The sequence below is a fragment of the Lepus europaeus genome, chromosome 1 (assembly GCF_033115175.1).
Source record: "Lepus europaeus isolate LE1 chromosome 1, mLepTim1.pri, whole genome shotgun sequence".
Classification (NCBI taxonomy): domain Eukaryota; kingdom Metazoa; phylum Chordata; class Mammalia; order Lagomorpha; family Leporidae; genus Lepus; species Lepus europaeus.
In genome coordinates, this window is record NC_084827.1 from 5,741,476 (window position 1) to 5,764,435 (window position 22,960).

Genomic DNA, 22,960 nt, shown 5'->3' on the forward strand with positions numbered 1-22,960 from the left:
GTGGAGGAGGTGAGCAGGCCTCCTCCCGGGGTGCAGGGCAAGTTGGTGGTGGTTGGGGGAAGCAGAGATAAATCAGCCTTACAGCGTTTCAGAACAGCGTGGAGAGCAGCAATGAAGCTGGCACAGGACAGGCCCTCCATAAACACAAGGCAATGCTATGCCGCTAAGAAAGGTGAAGGGGGTCCTTGCACCCCCCAGCCAGCACTTCTGCCCTGGCGCCTTAGGAGAGCACAGCCCGGCGCCTCCCGACCCCGCTAGCCCCTTGGCCTACCCCAGCTCGCAGGCCCTCTAATGCAGCCAGCCCCGCAAGCCCGAGCCCCTCGCGCGCTCACCCCGTGGGTTCTGGCCGAGATCCTCCGTGGGTTCCATGGCTGGAACTCGCCGCCGCCGCGGCCAGCCTGGGCTGCACAGGCGCCGCCTAATGAGGCCTCGCCGGCGGGCAGGTGTGCCCAGGCCGCACGGGCCCCGGGGAGCCGCAGCTCGAGCCTGGCCCCCTAGCCCCCACCTCCAAGGGCGAGGCCCACCCGGGAAGCCAGGGCGTGGGGCAGCTGCAGGGGCCTCTGCAGGCAGCTCCCCTCCCCCTGCTGGGCCGGACCGCCCGAGGCAGGGCCAGGTGTGGGTCTCCTCGAGGTGGCCCCTCCCCTCGGCGGGCTGGCGCACAAAGCCCAGGCAGTTTGGGGAAGGACCCAGTCGGCTGGGGGAGTCCTTTGGTCTTGGGCTCACACCCTAGGGCGCCCTTGCTAATGGCTACGGTTGTAGTTTTAGGCTTGGAAAAACAGAGGGGCTCTGAGCCCTCGAGTGTGCCCTGGACGGCGACTTACCAAAGCCGAGTATCGAATGCTGTCAGCTGTCTGGGTGTCTGCAAACTTCAGGACTGGTGAGCCCCGAAGTTGCTGTACGGTTTGAAGGTCCTGGGTACACAGACAGCGCTGGAATGACGAACCTGGGACCTGGAAGGACCCACATACAAGGTAAACTGGATGAGGGGCACTTTTGGATGGGGTCTAACTGCGGGAGTACCCAGGAGACGCAGGTAAAACCTGGGAAGGCTTTAGGCCTCAAGGTTTGGCCGTTGTGTTTGTTTTACTCTCTGGATATGGATGCGACGCTGATTCCTGGCCCACGGGACTGTTTCTTACTTTATTTGTAAAAAGAAAATTCAGGAATGGAAGCTTATTTCCTACTTCTTAGTCCCGCTGCTGAGTTGGGGTGAAGAGTGAAAGGGGCTGGCCAGGTTGAACCAGGTGCTTGGAGCGGGAGAGTCCTGAGCGGAAGCCAGGTGTTCTGTTTTAGGGTTTAGGGAGGCTCTGGACACCAGGTGCCATCGCGTTATGATCAGCTCTCGGTTCTTTCCCTGTGCCTTGTGTTGCCGTGAGACCCTTGATCTACACTTGTGGACTTTGGTAGCTTATGAGAGTTTTAGCTCTTGCTGAAACGTAAAATATGTAATGTGACCAGAGCTTCGGGACTCTGGTGTTTCCTTCGTCTCCTTTCATAAGACTGATACCCTTGGTTAGTGAGGGGTTTGGTAGGGCCCAGGTCGTGTGTCCTAGGTCGTGTGAGCCAAGAGTAGGAGGTGGTGAAGCTGCTTCCCACGTGGAAAATTAGGACCAGTTGGTGGTGATGTTGTACATGGAGCACAATCTACTTGATTAGACATTTAAAGGACACCTGCTGTATGCCAGGCACTGTGGGCCAGGGCGGTCACTTGCTTGTCAAGAGCCAGGTGCTTCCTCCTGGTCTCCCATGTTGGTGCAGGGGCCCAAGCACTTGGGCCATCCTCCACTGCCCTCCCAGGCCACAGCAGAGAGCTGGACTGGAAGAGGAGCAACTGGAACTAGAACCCGGCACCCATATGGGATGCCGGCACCGAAGGCGGAGGATTAACCGAGTGAGCAGTGGCACCGGCTCCTGTATGTGCAAGTCCATGTGGAGCCCAGAGCTGCAGGACCGTCTCCTGCACAAGGGTGGTGGCCTCTTGGAGAGGGCGACACCTGAGCCCTGAGCTGCATAGCCTACTGCTTCACAGCTTAAAACCCTGCTGCGGCCCCTGACTGCTGAGATAAAGACCACACTCCCTACCTTGGGATAAGAGCCTTCCAAGATCTGATTCCTGTTTCCCCTGTGTCCATGCCCAGGTATTGCAGATTTTGATTGATTGTTTTTCAGCTTTTTTTTTTTACCTAAGGCTTTTCAAAGAGTGTTCTTAAAATCTCCTGAATTAAATTTTCTTGGGGAATTTGTTGAAAATGTGGCTGGCAGATTCCATCTCCAACAATGTTAATTGGGAGGGAAAAGACATACCCTGCATTAAGACCCTCAGGTGGTTTTTATAATATTAGAGTTTGAGATTCTTAGACTTCTCAGTCAATTAACAGTGTCTTGGGGATGGCAATGGGCACAGTGGCCAGTTGGCGGAGTCCTGTGTGGGGAAAGCAAATGACCGTTTGCCCTTTACTAAGATTCTGCTGCACTGAGAAACAGGACACAATTAATTCTTAATAGATTATCCTATCACATTAAGTTAAATTAATTACCCTTTCTGCCCTCATTCATGCTGCGTTTTCTTTCACTGGCTGCCCGCCCTCTGCCAGGGTGAAGGTCAGAAAAGATGCAAATTTCCCATGGACCAGCTAGCAATACAAAACTCTGAAGATTACAAGATCTGATTGTATACAAGTTTTTGTAGGGACTTAGGAAGTGGAAACATTTACAGTTTTCCAAGCATGATTTGCTGGGTTTAGGCTATAAAATTGGAGTAAGTCAAGATTATTTTTTTCTTTCTTGCTGTGTAGGATCTTTATTTAAGAAAATGAGATGGTTGGATTGTCTTTATTTACATGAAGAATTTGATGCAGTGTCTACTAGTGAATTTTATCTAAGAGATGTATGGCTATGAAAGAATGCCCTGATGTGTCTTAGGGGGAGGTGTTATGTTTGTAGTATGTGTTGTTGTCTTATATTCCATGGATCAATGATAAGTGAATGAAGTTTGTAATGGAAGGTAAAATATTGGGGGAGAGGGAACACTGGTCAACTAATGGAGTAATAGGGTATATTTATTTCTAAATCCTGTTTGCTTATATTTCATTTTTATAATCAGAAGACTAGTTCATATACTCAGTTTAGAGGAAAGGAAAGGATTTTTTTTTAATTAAAACAAAATTTTGGTTTCTTAATATCCAGAGCCAAACTGTAAACCAGTACCACCACTCACATAACAAGAGCCAGTTCTTCCAACATTTGATTTTCATGGATGTAACAATAACAAAATGAAACGTGTCTGATGTTAAGAACTATTTCTTTCAGTCTAGGTATGTTAACCATATACTTAGGTTAAGTAAGTGAAAATACCCTTATTCTTCTTTACTCCCTCTCTCTATAATAAGACATTAAGAATAACCAGGAAAATGCAACTGATTGGGAACATTTTTCAAAGCAGGAGTGCAAGGTAATTTGTTATTCTCTGTGCCACACCTGAGCGTAGGCAGGAAATTCTTCATTGGAAGCCCTGGGTCTAGAGAAGCAAGAATATATTGTGCAAGACAGGCCCTGGCTGGGGAGATCATAGTCACAGTAGATGGGGGGTTGAGGATAAGAGTCCCAGGTGATAAGCAGGAGGGGGAGCCCTGTCCAGGGCAGGGAGGGCAGAAAGGAAGCCTGCGCCACACTTGGACACGAGCCTGAAGAAGGCAAGTGGCCATTATATCAGACAGACACTGTAGATCCCCAGTGACAAAGCGGATGGCACCAATGGCTAGAAGAGGCACGGGCAGAAATCATAGTCTCTGCCCAGGGGCTTCCTTTGGAAATCCCAGAAGAAGATGGTTCGAGGTTGCCAGTAAAAGGAATTGAGAACACCTGTTTCAAGTGGAAACTGCCCTGGCTGGGTGAAGGGCAGGTTCTGCTGCCATTTGAAAGGTAGAGTCACAGGGAGAGAGGAGGAGAGACAGATTTTCTGTTGGTTCACTCCCCAAATGGCCTCTATGGCCAGGTAGAAGCCAGGAGCCTCCCCCCAAGCCCCATCTCCCATGAGGGTGCAGGGGCCCAAGGACTTGGGCCATCTTCCGCTGCTTACTCAGGTGCATTAACAGGGAGCTGGATAGAGGAGCAGCGAGGACTTGAACCATCTTCCATATGGGATACCGGCACTGTAGGCTCTGGCTTAACTTGCTAAGCCAAGTCGAGAGCCCCAGCTGTAACAGTTTCTAATGCCCTTGCTCCAAACACTGAATATTTTAAACTTGTAACAAAAAGAGTGACTGTGCTTGAAAGGTGTTGTTACTGCTGCTGTTGTTTTTAATCAGGTTGTAATAATAAATCATCACTGTTTTGTCATTCTGACTCTCTCCTGATGTGCCTGTGTTTTGGAGGCACCACTTTCTTTATTTGATTTCTCCATGGGTGCAAGGCTGTAGTGCTAATCATAGCATGACATCCCAAACTCGCTCACCACCCGGTCCCAACCTGGGTCCCAACCTCCCTCAGACCTGTCTGTGACAGCCTCTCCTCCCCGACCCTCTGGGTTCCTCTGCCTTTTGTTCTAACCTTCAGAATGACTGCCTTCTCAGGCCCCAGGGCCTCAGATCAAGCTGTTTTATCAGCACGCAACATCTTCCTTTGCCTTTTATTTCTGTCAAAGTCTTACTCATACTTCAAAGCCCAAGCAGAATATTCTCTTTCCTGTGAAGCTGTCTTAGCCTTCCATGGCCAGAATTAATTGCTCCCTCCAAGTCCTTCCATTGTGCTGTCTTCACATTTATATTGCAGCACTCGCCACAGGCTGACCTGGTTAGAATTCCGCATGTTTGGCAGTGGTTCTGAGCTCTTCTCTACTTGCTTTACAAACATCAGCTTGTTGAATGCTTATAATAACTGTATGGAGTCCTGTTGTTAGCCTCATTTAATTGAAGAAACTGCAGCAGAGAGCTGAAATATGCCAAAGATCACAAAGTGTCTACCAAGGATTTGAACCGGTTAGTCTGGTTATGCCATCTGCTTGGCATAGTGATTTGCATGTGAGGGACTGATAATTGCTCAGTGACAAAAGTTGATCATCATGGCCAGGAGTTGGGGACAAAGGAGAGGTAACTGTGGCTGTACAAGGGTAGCAACAGTGATAGAACAGCTGTGAATCTTGACTATGAGAGTGGCTTTAAAGCCTACATGTGAGATAAAATTGCAAAGAACTAAATTCACCTACAGACTAGTGCAGGTAGAACTGATGAGGTTTGAGTAAGGCTGTGGGTTATTTCAAAGTCAGTTTCTTGGTGTGATATTGTACTGGAATTACACAAAATGTCAGCATTGGGGAAAACTGGGGAATGGCATATGGGATCTCTATTTGTTACAACTGCATGTGAATCCACAATTTTTTTCAAAATAAAAAGTAGAAAAATAGATACCAGCATCCTGACCACACATTTAGTTCACTTGGATTTGATTGTTTAATTCACACAAATACTCTTGTGTGTCATAGCATTATAACCTTTTGTTCTTAGTAATTTTTATTGACAGCAATTTTAAAATACAAGTTTAAATGGTATCTTTAACAGAGGTGCAGGTAGGCAAGCAGAGAAATTTACAATTGCTTAAAAAACAATAGCTATGTTTCAATAGGAATGCAAATATTAGGAAGATAAGGATAAATACAGACAACAGTATAAATTATTTTTGTTAACAACTTGGTGTATTTCCTTGCAGCATTTTTGACACTTGTTTTGAAGATGGTGTTTCATTGGAATTAATATGAAATATTATTACAAACATTACTCCTCAGAAACATGCTATGAAAAGCACGGTTCTATATTTTCAAAGTCTTCAGAAATTGAATGGCAACACTATTATTCTTTAACTGGTGAGGAAAAGACTTTAAAATCTACATTTTTAAAGATTAAAAGAAGCAAGTTTTAAATGAAACTTTTTTTTTCTCCTAAGCTTTTTCATTTTTGATATGCCTTCTGATTATTTTTAAAAAGATTTATTTATTTAAAAGGCAGAGTTACAGAGGGGTGAGAGAGACACAGAGCTTCTGTCTGCTGGTTCACTCCCCAAATGGCCGCAATGGACTGAGCTGAGCCGATCTGAAGTCAGAAGCCAGGAGCCTCCACTTGGTGCAGGGGCCCAAGCAACTTGGGCCATCTTTCACTGCTTTTCCATGTGTGTTAGCCTGGAGCTGGATTGGAAGTGGAACAGCCGAGACTTGAACCAGTGCCCATATGGAATGCCAGCACTACAGATGGCAGCCTAACCCTCTACCACAGAACACTGGCCCCTCTGGTTATGGAACTATGCTTTTCACAGTCTCATGTCATGAGGAGCCATGATATTGTTCACTTCACAGAAGTAGACACGATGGCAGTATACAGCTGAATTGTATCATTAAAGCTGTGGGATTCTGAGGTCCTAACACTTGACAGATCAGCAGTGCAGATCTGGGGAGAGGCAAGAGGTATCCTTGATAATGTCTTTCTGGATTAGGTATCTGGGATGCGTACCATCTCTGCAGGTGTATTGACAGACTTCCTAGTGTGCTGGTCTAAGGTCAGCGTCTCCCGGGAGACACCTGTCTACCAGGAGGTCTCAGTGTTCTGGACGAGAGCTCCATCTTCCTTCCAGAGTACGGTCCTCACAGGTGGTGTTGGTGCCTTCCTGACACGGCTTCACCCTTCTGTGCCTTGAAACAGTCTCTCTTATGACCCAGGTGCCCTTCAGGTGTGGTGAACAGTCAAAGGCGGGGCCATATCATGGTCAGCAGGCTCCTCTGTCCTCTTGGGAGCAATAAACTCTTGGGTTCACTAACATTACGGCAACGATTCTAGATCTTTCAAATTAAAATTAAATTCCTGTGTTCCTGCAGGATCTAATGCCTGGCGACATCTCCAGCTTCATCTCAGGGAGAACTCTTCCTGTCATTCAACTAGCTGAAACATAACCAGTTTTTCCTGTCTGGGAGTCTTCACATGTGCCACTCCCATGCTTAGAAATGATCCTCCTTGTTCTTCTAACGTCCCATTCATACTCTGCTGCTAGTTTTAAATATTATCTCTCAGGGACAACTCGTTTGGATATATTATCTATTTAATACTCATCTTTTAGATTTCTGTGTTTCTATCAAAACTTTTAATATGTAAATTTTTTTGTTTAGTCTGTCTTCTCCACTATATATTTTGTTTATTTTAAAGAATAGTTATTATTTTGAAAGAGTTACAAAGAGAGAGAGAGAAAGAGAAATATCTGGTTCACCCCCTAGATGGCAGGAATGGCCAGCACTGAGCCAGGCTGAAGCCAGGAGCTTCATCCGGGTCTTGCGTGTGGGTGGCAGTGGCACAAACACCTGGGCCATCCTCTGTTGCTTTTCTCAGGCCATCAGCAGGGAGCTTGATCCAAAGTAGAGCAGCCAGGACACGAAATGGCACCCACATGTGATACCAGTGTTACAGACAGCTAATTTACCTACTATGCTATGACACCAGCCCCTGTATTTTTTTTTTTTAAATTATTTATTTGAAAGGCAAAGTTACAGAGAGAGGCAGAGAGAGAGGTCTTCCATCCACTGGTTCACTCCCCAGTTGGCCACCACAATGCTTGGAGCTGTGCCAATCTGAAGCCAGGAGCTTCCTCCAGGTATCCCACGTGGATGCACGGGCTCAAGGACTTGGGCCATCTTCTTCTGCTTTCCCAGGCCATAGCAGAGAGCTGGATCAGAAGCGGAGCAACCGGAACTTGAACCGGCACCCTATATGGGATGCCAGCGCTTCAGGAAGCAACTTTATCCTCTTTGCTACGGTACTGGCCCATACTGCTTATTTTTGATACAAGCGAAGAAAGTAAAAGCTGTATTTAAGACAATGAATGTTGTTACATTTATCTGAAACTTTTATTTTTTAAAGATTTATTTATTTAAAAGAGTTACACAGAGAGAAGACACAGATGGCCACAATGGCTGGCGCTGTGCCAATCAGAAGCCAGAAGCTTCTTTCAGGTCTCCCATGTGGGTGCAGGGGCCCAAGAACTTGGGCCATCTCCTATCACTTTTCCCATAGCAGAGAGCTGGATCAGAAGAGGAGCAGCTAGAACTTGAACCTGCGCCCATATGGGATGCTGGCACTGCTGTGCCATAGTGCTGGCCCAGCCCCCTATATTTTTAAAATTACTTATTAGAGAGGCTGTGACACTGTGACTACCTTCTGGAGACTACAGTGATAGGAAGCCAGAATTGGGAGCCTGAGCCAGAAAGCAAACTCAAGTACTCTGTTGTGTCTAAACTGCTAAACTAAATACCTGCTCCCATCCTTCTCTATAGGTTAAGGCTCATGGGTACAGAAACGACTGTTGGTTTGTTTCACCAAAGTTGAGCTGTTTACACCATGGCAGAGTGGCTGGATTATAAGTATTATTTTTTAATGAAGTAATGATTTAATAATGTGGATCTTTTAATTGGAGAGGAAAAAATAATGAGATTCATTGCACAAGTTACAGTTTCTTGTAATTCATAGGTATTTGATAGGACGGTTGAATTAAAATGCTTCCTGGAAACACTGCTTGGCCAATATGAGAACTGAAGAGTTCGGGAGCAAATGTCCAATTCGAAGAACACTGAGTTGGCATCACTCTTTAGTAAAGTCTGTAGCTGTCTGAGGCCATCACATCTCCAAGGTTGCAAAGCAAGAGCTGGGGTTGCAGCCATTGGAGTTCGTATAGTCTTTGGGGATAGATACAAACCACTTTATAGTTGAAGTGGCTTTCTTGTGGGCATCATATTGTTAATTTGTCTCTTTATCCAGTCTACAAATTTTGCCTTTCAATGAGGGTATTTATGCTATTTGCATATAATTATTGATATGATTGACTTTAAATTTTTCATATTGCTGTTTTTTATTTGACATCTCTGCTCTTGGTTCCTCTTTTGATGTTGATTCTGCAGGAAGAGCAAACAGAGCCACCCTACATGTGCCACTCAAAACATAAGCCCCTTTTTTTTTGTTTCCTCTTTTTATGCCTTATGTTGAATCTGAGTATTTTTTTATGATTCAGTTTTATTTAATTTGGCAGATTAGCTATATCACAGAATTATAACCTTCATTGCTTTTTTTGTGTGTGATTGCTTTAGGACCTATAGGGTATGTTTAACTTATGATCTACTTTCAAGGGATATACCATCACTTCAATACCTTACAATAGTTTGCATCTATGTCTCTCCTCTGGGCCTTTGTGCTATTATTGTCATCCATTTTTCTTCTACTTACATTATAAATCCTGCAAAATACATTGTGTTTTGTTTCTTCTTTCAATACTCAACTATCTTTTAAAAGTATTTTCAAAATAATAAAGAATAGCATTTCATATTTTGTACATATATATTTTATCATTTCCAGGGCTCACTTTTTTTTTATAGATCTAGAGTTCCATCATGTATCATTTTCTGTGTTAAAGAAATTTCTTCAGTATTTCCTTTACTGGAAGTTTGGTGATGATTTCTTTCAACTTTGATATGTCTTTGATATGGGCTTTCTTTGGCCTTCATTTTGAAAACTGAGTATAGAATTCAATGCTGCCAGTTTTTTCGCCCCTTCCCTAGTTTTAGAGATGCTAGTCTGCTGTTTTCTGCCTTACATTGTTCTTAAAGAGAAATCTGTCCTTTTACATTTGGTTTATCTTCCTGGATTTGTGAGCTTCCATCAAATTGGGAGATTTTTTTTTAAGATTTATTTATTTTTTAACTTTTATTTAGTAAATACAAATTTCTAAAATACAGTTTATGGATTACAATGGCTCCCCCCCCCCCCATATCTTCCCTCCCACTTGCACCCCTCCCATCTCCCGCTCCCTCTCCCATTCCATTCACATCAAGATTCATTTTCAATTCTCTTAATATATACTAAATTGATCTTCTGTATATAAAGATTTCATCAGTTTGCACCCACACAGAACATACAGTGTAAAATACTGTTTCAGTACTAGTTATAGCATTAATTGACATTGGACAACACATTAAGGTCAGAGGTCCCACATGAGGAGTAAGTACACAGTGACTCCTGTTGTTGACTTAACAAATTGACACTCTTGTTTATGGCGTCAGTAATCTCCCTAGGCTCTAGTCATGAGTTGCCAAGGCTATGGAAGCCTTTTGGGTTCGCTGACTTTGATCTTATTCCGATAGGGTCACAGTCAAAGTGGAAGTTCTCTCCTCCCTTCAGAGAAAGGTACCTCCTTCTTTGATGGCTCTGTTCTTTCTACTGGGATCTCACTCGCAGAGACCTTTCATTTAGATCTTCTTCCCCCCCCCCCCCCCAGAGTGTCTTGGCTTTCCATGCCTACAATACTCTCATGGGCTCTTGAGCCAGATCCAAATGCCTTAAGGGCTGATTCTGAGGCCAGAGTGCTGTTTAGGACATCTGCCATTCTATGAGTCTGCTGTGTATCCCGCTTCCCATGTTGGATCGTTCTCTCCCTTTTTGATTCTATCAGTATCAGCAGACACTAGTCTTGTTTATGTGATCCCTTTGACTCTTAGACCTATCAGTGTGATCAATTGTGAACTGAAATTGATCACTTGGACTAGTGAGATGGCATTGGTACATGCCACCTTGATGGGATTGTATTGGAATCCCCTGGCACATATGTAACTCCATCATTTGGGGCAAGTCCAATTGAGCATGTCCTGAATTGTACATCTCCTCCCTCTCTTATTCCCACTCTTATATTTAACAGGGATCACTTTTCAGTTAAATTTAAACACCTAAGAATAATTGTGTGTTAATTACAGAGTTCAACCAATAGTATTAAGTAGAACAAAAATACTAAAAGGGATAAAGTATTAAATTGTACATCAATAGTCAGGACAAGGGCTGATCAAGTCACTGTTTCTCATAGCATCCATTTCACTTCAACAGGTTTCCTTTTTGGTGCTTGGTTAGTAGTCACCGATCAGGGAGAACATATGATACTTGTCCCTTTGGGACTGGCTTAATTCACTCAGCTTGATATTTTCCAGATTTAATTGGGAGATTTTTGATCCATTTTTTTAAATACTTTTTTGTCTTGTCTTTTCTCTCTTCAGGGACATTAATTTTGCAAAATTAATAACTTCACATTAATCATATGAAGTTGTATCTGAGGTTCTTATGTTTTATATACCCTTAGTCATGATTTTTCCCCCAGTATGTTACATTTTGGAGCATTTCTATTGATATGTTTTTAAGTTTTCTAGTCTATAGTGTCTGTACTTATAAGTTTATTTCTGATCGCAAATATTGATTTTTTTTGTGTGTTTTTTGTCTCCAGTAATTTGATTTGATGTCTTATATCTTCCATCTTTTAACATGTCCACAGTTTCCTCTGCTTTCCTAAGTGGACAAAAATAAAATTATATGACTATTCTAATATCCTTGTCTATTATTTTGGGGATTTATTTCTATTAATATATATATTTTTATTATGGGTCTTATTTTTCTGCCTTTTTTGTGCTTTGCATGGCTGGAAATGTTTTTTACATTCAAGATGTTGTGAATTTTACTTTGAAGGTTTACATATAAATATAAAATCTGTGAACATGGCCGGCGCCGCGGCTCAATAGGCTAATCCTCCGCCTGCAGTGCTGGCCCCCCGGGGTTCTAGTCCCCATGGGGCACCGGATTCTGTCTCGGTTGCTCCTCTTCCAGGCCAGCTCTCTGCTGTGGCCCGGGAGTGCAGTGGAGGATGGCCCAAGTGCTTTGGTCCTGCACCCGCATGGGAGACCAGGAGGAAGCACCTGGCTCCTGGCTTCAGCACACTGGCCACAGCGGCCATTGGAGGGTGAACCAACGGAGGAGGAAGACCTTTCTGTCTCTCTCTCACTGTCCACTCTGCCTGTCGAACAAAACAAAACAAAAAAAATTATAAAAAATCTGAACAGGCGGGACCAGAAATGCTGTGCCCCCTGTGGGACAACAGAGAAGCAGTGGGTGCGAGGGGTTGAGGGAGGCCCTGGGGGCAGTGGGGCAGAACCGCTCAGTGGTGGTGAACTATCACGCAGGCCCAGGGGCGTTAGAGGCAGGAAGCCTGCCTGCCTGCCACTTCCCAGTCAGCCCACCTGGCACTTACAAGGAGTGTGTGTGTGTGTGTGTGTCTCATGATAGGTCAAATGAGATTTTTTTGACTTTATGATAGTGTGAAAGTAGTATGCGTTCAGTAGAAACTACTTAAAATTTTTACAACAGTCCAAGATTCTGAAGCTCCTAGTTAGCCATGTGATCATGAAGATAAGTAATATTAAGATACAATGTTCAGTAGTTTAGGTGTATTAAGTACATTCTTGACTTAAAGGAATTTTCATGTACAGTGGGTTCATCAGGATGTAACCATTTTATATGAGAATGTCAAAAAATTGTGGAAAATGGATTTAAAAACAAAAGTTTTTTTGTTTCTGCAAAAAAATTTTGAAGTCCACACATGTTTTTTCATAACATGGACTTTCCAGGAACTTTTTGAAGACCCTTTATAAGGGATTTGAACATCCATAGATTTTGGTATCCTTGTAAGTCGAGGACCATCTACTGGATCCTCTGTCTGTAGATTCCAAATATATGCATTCAACCAACTTCATATTGAACGTGTTTTTTAAAATGCATCTGAACATGTGCAACCTTTTCCCTTATCATTTCTCTGTAACCTAGTCTATATAACAACTGTAGATTATATAGATTATACTACAAATGATGTTGATGTGGCTTAAAATATGCAAGAGAATGTACATAAGACATAGGCAAATGCTGTGTGTTTTATATAAGACTTTGAGCACCTGCAGAATTTGGTATCTGCAGGGAATTCTAGAATCAGTTTTCCACTGATTCCAATGCACAATGAATTCAAAGCACACTTTCTTTAAAAAAAAAATATTTATTTGAAAGGCAGAGTTACAGAGAGGCAGAGAGATAGAGAGGTCTTCCATCTACTGGCTCACTCCCAAAATGGCCGTAATGGCCAGAGCTGTGCTGATCTGAAGCCAGGAGCCTCTTCTGGGTCTCTCATGCTGGTGCAGGGGCCCAAGCAGTTGGGCCATCTTCCACTGCTTTCCCAGGCCATGGCAGAGAGCTGGATTGGAAGTGGAGCAGCCAGGACTAGAATCAGTGTCCACATGGGATGTTGGTCCTGCAGGCGGCAGCTTTGTCTGCTATACCACAGCTCCAGCCCCCCAAACACCTTTTTATTTCAGTTATTTACTTATTTGAAAGAGTTACAGAGAAGGAGAGGCAGAGAGAGAGATTGATCAATCGATTGATCTTCCATCTGCTGGTTCACTCCCCAAATGGCTGCAACAGCCTGGTCTGGGCCAGGCTGAAGCCAGGAACCAGGATGTTTCCCATATGGAAGCAGAGACTCAAGGACTTGGGCCATCTTCTGCTCCTTTCCCAGATGTATTAGCAGGAGCGGGATCAGAAATGGAGCAGGCGGGACTTGAACCAGTGCCTGTAAGGGATGCTGGCACTGCAGGCAGTGGCTTTACCTGCTATGCCACAGTGCCAGCCCCGCAAACAATCTTGAATCTTGTTTTGTGACTTGGAAAAGCTTTTGTACTTTTTAAGACTTACTTTTAAGTTTTGTTAGGTAGAATCAGGTAAGTCCTCAATTCAAGGCTAATTTTCCCTACCACTGAGGCAATATATTTTTAAATACTCTACCTGATGCTGCATGAATTACAGTGTTCTTCCATTTGGCTGATAAGAATCCAAACTGTTCTTGGTCCTGTGGGAATTGCACTCAATATTTTTTTTTTATTGGTTCTTTTCCACACAAACATGCACTGATTAGTACTTGAAGGGAACTCCTTGTGGGTCTCTCTCTTTCCCTCCCCTCCCCCTCAACACGGCATCCTCTGTCGGTTCTCTCTTCTCCACACTCCACATAGTGTTCTCCTTTTCAGTACTTTATCGTGTGATTTCCAAATCCCTTCATCTCCTTGAATCCTCAATTCTGTATCCTTAACTCAGCAAGAGCTTCTGTGCCCTGAAGCCTGGAAATTTGCTACTGATGATAAGCTGGAGTGATTGTTGGGCCACCTCAATTTGCTTCTTTTTTTCTCAGTAATGACTGTTCTGTATGGTTGTTGAATGTCTGAAAATCATTGTTTGTTATATTTTGCATAGGTTTTTGGTTGGTTAAAATGGTAGGATAAACCTGGCATGTGTTTTCCCATATTGCTACAAGTGGAAATGCCCACAAACTACCTTATAAATTTTAGTTGCGTTTCCACTGGCTAGAGGATAAAGTCCGAACTCCTTGGTTTAACATAATTCATTCTTTACAAGCTGACTTCATGATATCCCCCGTTTCTCTAATCACATTTGGTAACTGGAGGCAGCCTACCCGGTCTTGACTATATCCATACTTCTCATTGCACGTGCTTTTGTCTCTGCCTGGGATGCTGTCTTCTCATGTATACCCATCTAAGCAAATTCTACTTGTTCCTCAAGACCCAACTCGATTACCAATTCCTCCTACTCTGAGGTCTGGAAATGGCTGCAGATGTGCTTCTATTCTGCATGCCCAACACGTCTCTGGAGAGGCTTGGTTTGGCTTCTCCACCTCACTGAGATCTCAGAATCTCCTTGAGAGCAGCACCCTTTTTTTCTTGTGCACATTTTCATCTCTCATCCTCGACCAGCACACCTGACTTAGGCTCTTGGCAGACATTTGCCTCATGAGTGAATGCCTTGTTGCAGGGCACAGTGTTGGCTCTGAAGATAGCATTGGCTTCTTATTGGGGATTTTGAAAATGATAAGTACAAAAAAAAAAAAAAAAAAAACAAAACTTGGACTAGGCTAGTTGCCATGGTCTACCAGGTGTCTACATTATGCTAATCCTAAGGATGCCTGCAGGCGCTGCTTCCCCGTTCAGCACTCAGCACTGGAACAATTCACCAACAGCCATTGGTATCTTTCCTCTCAGATGGTGGAGCTCTGTGACTTATCAGCAAAAGTTACTTCTTAGAAGTTCTCTGGAGTTAATATAGTCATTTCAAAGTGTCATCAACTCAGAGATGGTGGAGATCAGGGCAATTCTGGCCTGATGGAAGGCAGTGTCTTAGAGACTTATGTCTCAAATATCCCCTGAACTACCTGGAGAATTGCACTTAGCATACTGTACGGTTACGTTAGGCACTCGAGAGACTGTTCCTGAAAACCATCAGTTTAGGAAAAAGCAAATCTTTTGAAAGCCTAACTCCATATTCAAGATAAGCGGAGTAATAAGGTATGTCCCAGAGTAAAATGAAGTCCATTGGAACTTTTACAAAAATGACAACCTACAAATCTGAGCTTATTAACATGTTTGCCAGACAAAGAACACAGACCATCAGTGCAATTCACTAACTAGTTAGCTGGAGCTCCGTGTGAGGACCAAGGGACTTCACCCACTCAACAGGGGGCTTCAAGTAAGGATAGAAAATGCCTTCTCTGAATGGAACAGTGAGTCCATAAGCCTCTGCAGGGGATTGGCTAAACCAAGTCCCATTGGTCAGCAAGGAGTCTGGGGCTGGTGCTGTGGTGTAGCGGGTAACGTTGCCTTCTGCAGTGCCAGCATTCCATATGGGCACTGGTTCAAGTTCCAGCTGCTGCACTTCCGATCCAGCTCTCTGCTATGGCCTGGGAAAGCAGTGGAAGATGGCCCAAGTCCCTGGGTCCTGCATTCCCGTGGGAGACCTGGATGAAGCTCCTGGCTCCAGGCTTCAATCGGCACAGCTTTGGCCATTGCGGCCATCTGAGGAGTGAACCAGGGGATGGAAGACTTCTCTCTGTCTCTGTGTCTCCTCTCTGTATGTAACTCTGCCTTTCAGAAAAATAAATCTTTAAAAAAAAAAAGTAGTGTAACGTTTGGTTCAGTTAGGTTCCCACATACCAGATGACTGAAAATTCAGAATCCTTGATAGCTTAGGATGTTCATTTGCTGAAATTTCTTGGTTGCCTGCTGAGTTCACTTGGTTGGAAATAGATTTGGTGAAATATAGCACCTGGTTTTGACTTCTAATAGGCATGTACAGCTGTAAGTAGAAATGTCTCTTTTTATAGATATGGCAATGTAATTAATCCTTAGAGAATTTGTGGGGGGACATTCCTGATTTGCCTTCATAAGGGTACACACACACACACACATATGTATGTATATAATGTAGACATCACAGAGATCACCTGAGGCTCTGGACATGAGCTGTCTAGGCTATGGAAGCCTTTTTGAATCCACAAACTTTGTCAGTATTCAGACAAGACCATAAACAGAGTGGAAGTTCTCTCCTCCCTTCAGAGAAAAGTACATTCTTTGACCACTTCTTTGATGACCACTTCTCCCTTCAGAGAAAAGTACATTCTTTGACCACTTCTTTCCACTGGGGTCTCACCTACTGAGTTCCTTCATGAAGGGTACTTTTTGAGTATAAAACTTCTAATAGGAAATTTTACTTATTTTGTGGAGATAGAAGAAAATTACCTTCTTTCTATTCCCTTGATATTTGGCTACACGTCTAGAAATTGGGTTCTGTATGGCTTCTCTGCATGGGTTAGTATGACATGGAGAGTCAATGATACTGACCAATTAGAATGAATGTTAACTATAAAGTTCTTTTTTTTTTTTTTTTTTTGACAGGCAGAGTGGATAGTGAGAGAGAGAGAGAAAGGTCTTCCTTTTTGCCGTTGGTTCACCCTCCAATGGCCGCTGCGGCCAGCGTTTCGTGCTGAAGCCAGGAGCCAGGTGCTTCTCCTGGTCTCCCATGCGGGTGCAGGGCCCAAGGACTTGGGCCATCCTCCACTGCCTTCCCGGGCCATAGCAGAGAGCTGGCCTGGAAGAGGGGCAACCAAGATAGAATCCGGCACCCCAACCGGGACTAGAACCCCGTGTGCCAGCGACGCAAGGTGGAGGATTAGCCTGTTAAACCACGGCACCGGCCATGAATGTTAACTATAAACAACAGGTGCCCAGTGCAAGACTTATGTGAATCCTGCTCATAGTGCATGGTAACGCTCTGTACTTCTGTTTCTGCAACCCAGTGGTTCTTCATTAAGGCAAATCTGCAGTTAGGTTTGCTGTCAAAGTGATAGTCTGGTCGCTGCTCAAAGGATGTGTTCTGCAGTCTATATGTTGAGCCCAGGCTGTAGTGAATGTTGACCTCCTTGTTTGAGTATGTTATCATCAAGCCCTAATGGTATCCTTTAGGCACATTTCTTTTCAATACTGATGATTCAGTGCTTACCATGGAGCTATGCAGATACAATTATTCCAAGAGCTCTTATGTTTCTTATTCAGCTCAAATAGTACACATTTACATGCTCTCTTTGCAGTGTGCAGGAGGTCAGAAGTGTGGGATTTCATTAGAAGGATGCCTTCCTCCACACTGACCATCTTTAATTCAGAGTATTATAACATTTTTTCTGTCTTGTATTTTTTACTTTGATATAGTTTTATGTCTTTTCTCACCTTGATTTTCTTTGTAGATTTTAATTTAAAAGGTGAAGATGGAGGTCTCAATTTCCTTGGTTCTTTGACCTCTGAGTTATAAGATGTTACAGTAAATCATTAGAGGCACAGAGGTGAGAAAGTACCATTTGTTCTGGGAGGATTCAACATCATAAATTTGTTCTTAGACTTACAGGAATTTTAAACACCAAAAAAAGAAGCACACATGATCTACTCCTGACCTTGAGTCCCAGGTAGCCTGTTGGACATGCACAGTCCCACTGCTCCTTGTCTCTATACTTTAAAGCTCTGTTCCTCTTGATAGAATCGAGACTGTCAGTGCAACAGCTTAATGCAAATGCTGAGTAAATGTGGGAACTTACTGTGGGTACTTTCCATTTATTTCATAACCATGAGATCTGTGAATCTAGGTTAATACACTCAGATCTCTGAGAAACATCAGCTCTTGACTTTTTAGGCTATCAAGAAATTCAATGTGTCATTTTAAGGGTATCTGCAAGGTTGAAGAGCCCATTATAAAGACGAGTCCTGCTTTGCTGTCACCTGTTTTTGGATATCATTTCTGAGATATCCATTGTCCTTTTCTACGGATTTCCTGTAGGGTCAAGAGCTGCGTGGGCACACAGAGTCTTTGGCAAAGGGGTTGGTTGGCCTCATCTCTGTAGATGTATCACACATTTCTTCTTGGGCTCCTTTCCTCCCCTGTCAACCCTAGTCCTCAGCCCAGAGACAGCTCTCTCTGTCTCAGATGAAGCCCATTCCTGCTGTCTGCTCCAATCCACTCTGGTTCTTCCCTTAAAGCTTGTTCTTACAGTGAATCATTAACAAACAAAAATTAGCTTCCCGTTCCATGAGAACATATAGGACACCGGCTCAGTAAGTGAGGGAAAACATGTGCATCCTCTTCTTTTAGTGTAGTAAAGAATACATAGAGAAGACTGATTCCAGAGCTCCTACCATCTATTCAATTCAGGCTTGGAATAATGTAGTGGTACCACCCACCTTTTGACTGGATGACGTGGGCTTAGACGGTAAGCATCTCAATAGCAAAGTGCACTAAAGACTTTCCTTCCCCAACACTGCTGGTTTGGCTTTCTCAATGTGCTGGTGCATGGAAGCTCAGAGTCACATTCAATTTGATTCAAGTGTTAATAGAAAGAAATGGATTAACCTCTAAATATTGAAAGATTTCCTGCAAGAGCATATTAAGATGAAGAAGCAAAGTTCTGACTTTTTTTTTTTTTTGTAAGATCTATGGATACTTACAGCTTTTTGATATGCCTAGAGAATAGACTGGTGCTTTCCAATAGGATTTTCTGTGATGATGGAAATGTTCTAGAACTGTGCTGACCAGTCCAGAAGACAATATCTATATGTAGCTATTTAAGTATTAATAAATTAAGATCAGATAAATTTTAGTTCCTTAGTTACATTAGCTACATTACTTTTAAAAGACTTATTTGGAAGGTGGAGAGAGAGAAAGAGAGAGAGAGAGAGAGAGAGAGAGAGAGAGAGATATCTTTCATCCACTAATTTACTCCCCAAATGCCCACAACAGCAGGAGCTGGGCTGATCCAAAGCCAGGAGCTTCCTCTGGATCTCCCACGTGGGTGCAGGGGCCCTAGGACTTGGGCCATCTTCTGCTTCCCCAGGCCATAGCAGAGAGCTGGATCAGAAGTGGAGTAGCTGGGATTTGAACAGGCACCCATATGGGGTGCTGGTGCTGCAGGCGGGGTGGCTTTATCTGCTATGTCACAGTGCCAGTCCTCATTAGCTACATTTTAGGTGCTTGATAGAGACATATGGCTAGTGGCTTCCATTCTGACCAGTTCTAGAATCAAGTATTGGGTACAGATAATCTCTCTAGTTGGGTTTTTAGAAAGTAGTTTCAACATTCATGCTAACTATGATTACATAGGATTAGATGTGTGAAACATTGTATTGGGAAGGATTTGTAATCACAAGTAGATCCAATGGGAGCGAGAATGTTGTCTTAGATGCCAACATGAGGCTAGGAATGAGATGCAGCGCCAACATGATGGTAGGAATGAGATGTAGTGGTGTGCCTAGAATTCATTTGCCACTTCCTATTTTAAGCTTTTCCATCATTAGGCTTTTTTGTTCATTAAGTATTTTAAGCCACTCAGTTTCCACTTTGTCCTGTTTCTGATCTGTTCAGATCAGCTGTTCCAAGGAGACCTCTGTTTCCACTCTCCTTGAAAGGTGAGAACAGTAATTGCATAGGATAATCCCACAGATCACACACAATCACACACACGATGCAGTGCTGCTGATCAGAGAACTTGGCTGTTCTGTGCTTTCCTGAAGACTTACATATGGGATCATGGAGGAGATTCAGAGACAGGAGCTAGACAGGCAAGCTTTGGTTTAAAACTGCATTTTTCTTTCCTCATTACTCTATCAAATTTACTTACTTTTTTTTTTTTCAACTGAGAGCAATGGTACCTTCTAAGATAATATCATGTTGCCACATATTATACATCATGATTTTTGGATGCCTTCTTGTTATTAGTATCTCTGTAGTCTTCTCAGGTACTTTAATTGGGAATGGATGGAAGTGTATAAGGATAGTTTCCTTTTTAGTTTTACTTCTCTTATTGTGTGTGTCTTTTTTCCCCCATAGATATGAACTTCTTATGGTCAAGGACTATGTTCTTGTGTAGTGGTATTTAGCACAATGGTTAACAAAAGCCAACATGCAATGCATGATTTATTGAACTGGGGTACCTGGGATTTCACTGGAGACTATGTATAGCTGCCTCAGTGTTCCACAATCTGATTTCCCCAACTTCAGTGGCTAAATGAAGATAATCAGGGATGTGAGCCCACTTCAGGCTGGACTGCTCATAGCTACTCCAGAGCAGTTTAACCCTTAGAACCCTGATAATGCCATTTGCACCCATTCTCCGTTTTCTTGCAATGTCATCATTAGGATACATTTCATAGAGTTGGCAGATGATAGGTTTCCTGGACTATGCTGAAAATATGGGCATAACTTCATCTACTTGGCCAAGATAAAAATGGACCATACATACTGTATTTCAGTAAGAGTTGGCTGCCACCTGGTGGAGGAAATTCTTCAATATGTGCATTTCAGAGTTGAACAAATAAGACTTGCATCATTACTTGACTGTACTTTTGGATGCCTGAAAATATCCTGAAATAGATCAGTTCCTTTAAGGGAGTTGGAGACTTACAACTGTGTTTGAGGACAAGTGTGTAGAATCCTGTCTGTCTGCAATTACGATTGCTCATTGACCAAGAAAGACTTGAGCACCCAGTTCAGTATCTTCTAGGGTCCTTTGCAGCTGGGGAGTTTTATAAGTCAGCATCTACCTCTTGAGAACAATTGGGGGCTAGAATTATTGGGGTTTTTAGTGATAACTGGAGATAGAATAGAATCCCCTACTTCTAGCCCAGGTGTGAAATCTCCTAGAAACCACCGACTCTCAGAACAGATAATAGGGACAAATTGAAACAGGAAAGAATTGTCATCTCCCTGTATCATTTTTGTAAATGAGGAACATATAAAAATATAGAATGGGAAAACAGGCAAAGTAAATTTTAACAAAGTACTTGGTAAATCATCCTTCTGTTTTTGTTTCATACCAATGTCCAATCGGATCACACAGAATTAGGAAAATGGTTCTTGTGTTTTGGGTTCTAGAGCCATCTATGATGTGAGAAAGATAATGATAATGCAGAATGATTGATATTACAGTATACTGAATCAGATTTATAATCCTCCCCAGACTTCCTCAGCCCCCTTCTTGTGGGCCATTGGCTGCTTGCTCCACAGAGAGCCCCATCACTGCTGTTCCCTCACCTCATACCACTGTATGTGTTGTTTCTCCCCAGGGTGAAGGCTGGGTTCTGTGGGTTTAGTTAGGTCAGATGTGGGTACTGATGATGCATGATAGGGTCCACCCATTCCCACCTCATTGAAGTCCGGGGACTCGGCTTCTCTTGTGACTGCCTGGGAGGCCCAACAGCAACCCTAGTTGAAGTGACGGGGATAGGGACTGGGTCATGGGTAGAGGGATGAGCTTGTGCAAAAGCCTTGAGAGGCCAGAAAGACTTTTAGAGAATTGAAAGATATCAGTATGGCTGGAGTGTGGTGATCACATAAGAGAGGGAGACAGAGGACAGATGACACAGGGCTTGTAGGATGTTCTTGAAGCTTACCCTGAGTTCACTGGTAAGACATAAAGAATGACACAGCTCTGTGTTTGCATATTTAGATCAGGCTGCATTGGAGATATGATTAAAGGGAGGCAAAACTTGAGAAAAAAGACAAGGGGCTGGTTGAGGGAATGGAGGCTGGAGATGATGATGGTGCTATCCAGCAAGGACATAGGAGGCTTATCTTTAAACTCTCTCCATTTGGTTGAGGATCGAGCAAGAACTACTGCTGGTAATGGAAATGTCAACATCAAATGGCTGGCAGGCCACTTGAAACAGCAGTATAGAGATGTGCCAGCTGGCATTTGCTGCACACTGTGCTATGTATGTATTAAAACACAAGCAGATAAACATTGTAATTAACAATCCTGGAGTGATGGTATGTTCACACAGTAAAAACAGGTGATGGATTTGAAATGCAATTCGAACTTAATCATTTGGGTGATGTGATTTCATAGTTGACTAATTTAGCAAACCATTTTTAAAGGGTGCTAATTAAAAATTGCCTGGGGCTATCAATTTGCTGCCAGAACTACAGAAAAATGGGCATGGAACAATTTCAGTCCAGTTAATTATTGAATAAAGCATAAGAGTTCATTACTATGTGAGGGGAATATTTTAGATGAGGATATTTTTATTTGGGGATTTTTTTTAATTTGAGGGGGGAGGTTCTCAATGGACTAGCATGATATAGTATTTTATTTGGTTCATTTTTTTCACCATTATGCCTAGTGTCATTAGGGCAAGCTCATTGAGGCACCTTGGGGCCCAGGCTGTGTATCAAAGGCCCTAAATACAAGTGGGTACCACAGAGGAATAGCAAGGAGGCTCACAAAGCTTGAACAGAATGAAGGCAGAGGGTATAAAATAAGATTAGTTATGGGGAAGTCATCCAGATCATCTGGGTCACTTTAGTCCACTGTAAAGACTCACTTTTTTCCCTAAGCCATTCAAGGTTTTTAAGCAGGGAAATAGCATGATCAGGCAAGGCTACTACACTGACACCAGCTGCAGAGGACAAAGTAGAAGCAAGGGTCCGTTGGGAGACGTGAGGGATCACATGGCTTGGACCGGGGTGATAATGGTGGTGACTGTGAGAAGTCATTAGGTGTTCAGTACATTTAGAAAGTAAATCTAGGGCCGGCGCCGTGGCTTAACAGGCTAATCTTCCGCCTTGCGGCGCCGGCACACCGGGTTCTAGTCCCGGTTGGGGTGCCAGATTCTATCCCGGTTGCCCCTCTTCCAGGCCAGCTCTCTGCTATGGCCCAGGACAGCAGTGGAGGATGGCCCAAGTCCTTGGGCCCTGCACCC

At 43.4% G+C, this 22,960-nt stretch overlaps 1 long non-coding RNA gene across 1 annotated transcript in view; it reads left to right on the plus strand.

Annotated features, from left to right (window-relative positions):
* LOC133759424 (uncharacterized) overlaps positions 1-22,960 on the plus strand; it is a 177,375-nt gene that overhangs the window by 18,358 nt on the left and 136,057 nt on the right. The window contains exon 2 of the long non-coding RNA XR_009865894.1: positions 760-971. This is a non-coding gene — a long non-coding RNA (uncharacterized LOC133759424). The remainder of the gene's footprint in view (positions 1-759; positions 972-22,960) is intronic.